We start from the raw sequence: 6255 nt of genomic DNA, 5'->3' as shown, positions 1-6255 counted from the left end.
ACGCCTATGCCTATCACGAACGCAATGGCGTCGCCAAGGGCAGGCCTGGTGGGGGGATCGGGGGAACACGTGCCCTCCCCTAAAAAATCGTGCCCTGCCCAGGTGCCCCCGATGCGATTTGTAGTGTTAAAAAACATACTCAAACAAAATCTTTGTTTACAAGACGAAACGTATTATGTTCCATCAGTAAAACTATTTTCCACCGACCATTACAATAACAAGTTGTTGTCTCACTAACAAGGTCACAGAGGCCCGCTACTACTACCCTGTATGAATTTAGTTTCAACACTCTTATTTGAAAACATTATCAAAGCAATAGGGATAATTTCCATTTTACTTTTCTAAACTTGTTTATCCGATTTGTAGTTTTTACTTCAAATTGTGACGTAAAAATTGAGAGAAAAAGAAATTATTATGATGTATGAAACGAACCAAACTATAATTTGATTACAATTTGACACTATCTAACACAATGATCCAGTTACTTGCAATTGAAGGATTAGCAATGCCTTGGAGCACAGAGGGGCGTAGGAAACCCCGTATGCTTCGGGAGGGGGGGGGGAGGAGCTGATACCCTAGAATAAATCCAAGGGGGCACAACATGGAAATATACTACTTCAGTGTACGGTGACGAGTGCCCGAAGATACTTCTTCATCGACGGTATAGACACGAGACCAAGCACCGTTTATCTGATACCGAATCTGCGACATCTGAGGGGGTTCAAGATTAGTATGGGTAGCGGATACCCACACCATTGACAGATAGTTACACCAGGGAGTTGTACCAAAACAACTCCCTGGTTATACATCTTTCCATGCAGCAAACGTTTTTACGTCATGTTCGAATGAAGGGTATGAATTAAGGGCAATAATATATACAGATCACCCTGGCGATGGTTACAAGATGGCGGTCAAACCAGGCGTATAGGAATAGGGGGAGGGGATGGTGCACAGGGACGGGAGTGGCGATTTCTACCCCTCCTACACTAACCCACATTTCTACGTAGGAATTCATTCCATGGCGAACTTGGTTGCTAGGTTATTCAGCTGATTCACTCGAAATTAGCCAAAAATAATCCCAGGCCGAATCTTGTTATAGTTTAATATATAATATCATTATTATTGAAGTATCTTGGAATAAGGCATATTAATATAATACCTAACTGAAAAACGTACTGCTTAATTATATCCTGTCGGGCGCGCGTTAACAAAAGATAAATCTACGGGAAAAGTGGTTTCTGATAGTTCACTGTACTCCGGAACTCGAATCCTTTATAGACATTGTTGTTATTCAACAAGTTAGCTTTTATGAATGTGTAGTCAGTATACAGGTGAGCCATTTCCGCCATTTTTATTAAGTAAGTTCAAATGCTAGGCTTTGACGGTATCATAGTGCGGTCTCATTTATCCGATGGTATATCACGGTCCAATACCATGTTGGAAAGTCGTAAATATAGGCTATGTCATTCTTTCTAATCGTTTGATTATGTGTTGGAAAGATATCTTATGTTTTACATATACGACACGGTCTGTCTCTGTTAGAGTAGCAGCTCCCTGGTCTCTGTGATGTTTCAGTAGGTGGTTGGCAAACTCTGTATGCGACGTCTTCTTTTCAGCTTCACCATCCCCAGAATGAAGTTTCAGTTTCTTTGTTGTATACCCAAGAAGGAAAAGGATCTAAAAGGAATACACTCTTGTGCCCTCACATTTGGCTCGATCGAGACTATATAGGCACGTTTTGCTGGAGGATCACCACTCGGAGGTCTTCCTCTTGGTCGTTTAGGAGGAGGTGCACCCGCTCCAAACACTCTCCATAGCTATAACGGACAGTGTTAAGGTTGTCAGATAATTATACTACACGAACGTGCAATTTAGGTATAGTGGTGCTGAGATGGGTATACACACATGATCGTATAGTGTGTACATTATCCTACGCACAACGTCTATAGAAACTTTTCGGCAACTTGGTTTTCCGAGCTTGGTAACCCAATATCCGCGCATGGACACTGAATTAATTGTACGCCTCCGACCAAAAATCACGATATCTGGCCTTTTAAATTTCAACATTCATGCGACTGTCACTGTTGTATCATAAATCCACGGTGTGATTGCCCTTTAACATTATGATAATTAATTATTCAGATTAGCCACGTTAACTTTGCTTTTAATGATTTCTTAGAAATGTAAAGTTGCTGGGGGCAGGGGGGGGGGGGGTTGGGTGAGGTCAGTGAGGCAACGGCCTAACGGCAAAGCATGCATAGGAGAAGGTTCGGAAAAGTATAGTGAAAAAAGAATATGTTCTCCGTTTCATAATGAACTGGTACCGCTTTGTTTTAATTATTTTATTGAACACGGTCAGTAAAATTGAGTAATGTGCATTGTCCCATAGAATATGCTTATACAATGTATTATCGATGTCGATGCACTCTCACTAACCTTACGGTATTCAGCAATTTATTCAGTTTGTTGACGTAAATTGGTTAGTGCATATTTTCCTACTTGTCCATATATTGGTTATAGGTACCATAACACAATTAGGTAAGTGTATGTTGGCGTGATATGGCTAACCATTGTCAGAAAATAGTCCTAAAGTTACCTACTGTGCGTGGGCTGTGCGGTGATTTTGTGGCATTTTTTGAGCCATCATCATTCTTTTTTCATGCTAGGATGTTGAAGAGGATGAAACAAACGACTGGTGGTCTAATAATCTGGAGGATTGAAGGTGACTTAATTAAGGTATTTTAGAAAATCTTGGGTGAAACAAGAAGATTCTGCAGCGACAGCTGGCAGATGGGTTGGGGAGAAGCCCTATGCTAACTAGTATTTGTGCTCTTCTAAGCCAAAATAGAAACGATGGCATGGTGGCAAATGTTGAAGTGTGCTGTAGTAGCCCAAGCCATTAGCTCTCTCATATGGTGGGATAGAACATATCAGTTGAAAACTTCAATCTATGCTTTATCGGCCTTGGACAGTGACGAGTTTAGTGTGTCAGTCAATGGGAGAGCAATCAATAGTGGTACGGCACTCATTTCGACCCATACATTCACACTGGAGAGAACTGATACTGTGATTGTATGAATTAAAAAAGATGGCGCTATAACAGAATAGAGACATGATTTTTGTAAGCGTTTACTTCCACTGTTTGTTGTCGATTTAATTAAAGTACTTGGTACTCGCTCAGGGCGAGTACTTTACAAGTATTTACATGAAAAACTACTTATTTAAAAGTGAATTAACAGCATGAAACTGCATAATTTTCCCGATCCTTTTGGCATTCCATTGTATTACCCAGGCTATAATTGTCATGTAGGGGTACGCCTCTGTCCCAGCATGCAGTATCATACTGTAAGTTGTCTAATGTATTACAACTTAAACGTATAACTGATCATCATCATCATCAGGTTTAGAACATCGACCCCATTGACTACAGTGAAAACAATTCTTTTCCGAGCCAGACAAAATTGCAGTTGAAAAAATGAAAAAATGAGTTTTGTTAACCGCTCTACAATTCCATGTACTATCCATTATCACAATCGTCTAAGTCCCCGCGGTACGCGGTTACACTTCCAGGCCGAAGCATTGGTGCATGCACACAACATAACCGACCCGCAGTTATAATAGTTCCATTTATCTGTTTGAGCGTTGAAAAAAAACAACACGTTCACAGCTGTGAGATATGTCAGAAGAATAAAATACCCGAGAGGCGTTTTTCTTAGCTATGTGAAAAGCGGCATAATAAAATTAATTGTAAAGTGTTATGCCTACGTGGTATAACTTCTGTTGATAGAACTGGTTAAGTTATGCCAATTACAATATTAATTAACTCTTGTCATTCTGCATGACTGTTCGCTATGTTGAACGTCATAATGATCAGGGGCGTAGCGAGCGGGGGGGGGGGGGTGTGGGGGGGGGGTGTCACACCCCCAATAATTTGGTCGCTGTCGGCAAATTTTGGGTCTGTCGGCAAAAGGAGAAAAGGTGAAGAGAGCGGAAGGGAAAGAAAGAAGGAAAGCTGAATAGAAAAAGGAGAACGGGAGCTTCTTCCGTGCCAAATTTGACTTAAAATATGCACCAGATTGCATCTAAGGACGTTCAAACTAATTTTTCCAAAGGGGAGGGGTAGACCCCCTACCCTTAGACCCATCCCCCATTTCAGTCACCACTTCCAGATCCGTCGGCAAATCAAATTTGACTTAAAATATGCACCAGATTGCATCTAAGGACGTTTCAAAACCAAAAAATTGCCAAAGGGGAGGGGGACACCCCCTCCCCTTAGACCCCTCCCCCATTTCAGTCACCACTTCCAGATCCGTCGGCAAATCAAATTTGACTTAAAATATGCACCAGATTGCATCTAAGGACGTTTCAAAACTAAAACTTTTCCAAAGGGGAGGGGGACACCACCTCCCCTTAGACCCATCCCCCATTTCAGTCACCACTTCCAGATCCGTCGGCAAATCAAATTTGACTTAAAATATGCACCAGATTGCATCTAAGGACGTTTCAAACTAAAAAATTTCCAAAGGGGAGGGGTCTAAGGTGAGGGGATTGCATCTAAGGACGTTTCAAAACTAAAAATTAGACCCCTCCCCCATTTCAGTCACCACTTCCAGATCCGTCGGCAAATCAAATTTGACTTAAAATATGCACCAGATTGCATCTAAGGACGTTTCAAAACTAAAACTTTTCCAAAGGGGAGGGGGACACCACCTCCCCTTAGACCCCTCCCCCATTTCAGTCACCACTTCCAGATCCGTCGGCAAATCAAATTTGACTTAAAATATGCACCAGATTGCATCTAAGGACGTTTCAAAACTAAAAAATTGCCAAAGGGGAGGGGCACACCCCTCCCCTTAGACCCCTCCCCCATTTCAGTCACCACTTCCAGATCCGTCGGCAAATCAAATTTGACTTAAAATATGCACCAGATTGCATCTAAGGACGTTTCAAAACTAAAAAATTGCCAAAGGGGAGGGGACACCCCCTCCCCTTAGACCCCTCCCCCATTTCAGTCACCACTTCCAGATCCGTCGGCAAATCAAATTCTCCACACCCCCCCCAACAAAAAACCCTTCGCTACGCCCCTGATAACGATGGCACTTTGTTTCCAATCTTATGCTGACGTGTCATTTTATTGGAGTTAAAAATCTATCTGCTAGGCAATCCGTATTACTAACTATAATTAGACCTTACACACTAGAGCTAGGCTAAATTAAAGCTTACCAATCGGCGGACAAGTGACATGACTGTTTCTGTGTACAACATATATTGCTATAGTATCACGGTTAAAGTTCCCGTGCCAAATTCATCTACTCTCTCCATTTGCCGGATTCATAATAGGGGGAAAAGGGGGAATTGTCCGGGCCTCCTGCCAGAGCTGGAGCCCCCTCTATGCAAACGCATAATAATTAAAAAAAAATAAAAATATTATTATTTTTTTTACATTGTAATTTGTTTTACATAATAAGCTAATCTACTTGGAGTTTTTGCTTGCATATATTTACATGTATACATGTATTTAATTCAGATTTAGGCCTTTAACTCATATAACCTTTCTCGATATATAACTAGCCTATATATAACTTATCAGTTCCAATAACACGCAATAAAGTGACTTTGATGTGTAAATTTGCAAGGTCATTTGCAGTGTATTTAAATTTCTGTGTATGAGAGGCCCACCGAACTTCAAGTGCCCCGGGCCTCCAAGGTACGTCTAAATCCGGCACTGACTGTACCCATGGCGTCATAAAGAAGATACAATCTGCGAGTAGTTAAAGGCATGGGCTCCAATTTTCGGTCCGTAAGTGGAACACTGGCATCCTACTCCGGCCACTCTACTGCCTTATTTCATGAGTGATCCTCTCCTTCCACACCGTTCAAATGTCATATCGGAATTCAAGTGAGCGCCACACCGTCATCTAAATTTAATATGGCATATATGTTTTTATGTCATAATTCGTTCATTAGGGTTCAGCGAGTAATTGCTTTTAAGAGAATGCTATAAGTGTATTTTCTTGGACACTATGTAGGATATGCCATACACACACACACACACATATATATTTATATAGTCTCCCGACACGTATACATTGTTCCCCCTCACCAACTTTCTGTACACTCATGCACATAGATTAGACGCACCCAAACCAAACTGAATGTTAATTTTTTTGAAGTAAACAAAAAGTGAACCAAACGAAATGATTCAGTCAGATATATTTGGATCTGGTTCAGTTTTTACATAAAATTGCTCGCCAT

This window comes from Apostichopus japonicus, chromosome 22 (assembly GCF_037975245.1).
Source record: "Apostichopus japonicus isolate 1M-3 chromosome 22, ASM3797524v1, whole genome shotgun sequence".
In the NCBI taxonomy this organism is placed as follows: domain Eukaryota; kingdom Metazoa; phylum Echinodermata; class Holothuroidea; order Aspidochirotida; family Stichopodidae; genus Apostichopus; species Apostichopus japonicus.
Note: the sequence above shows the minus strand (reverse complement) of the source record.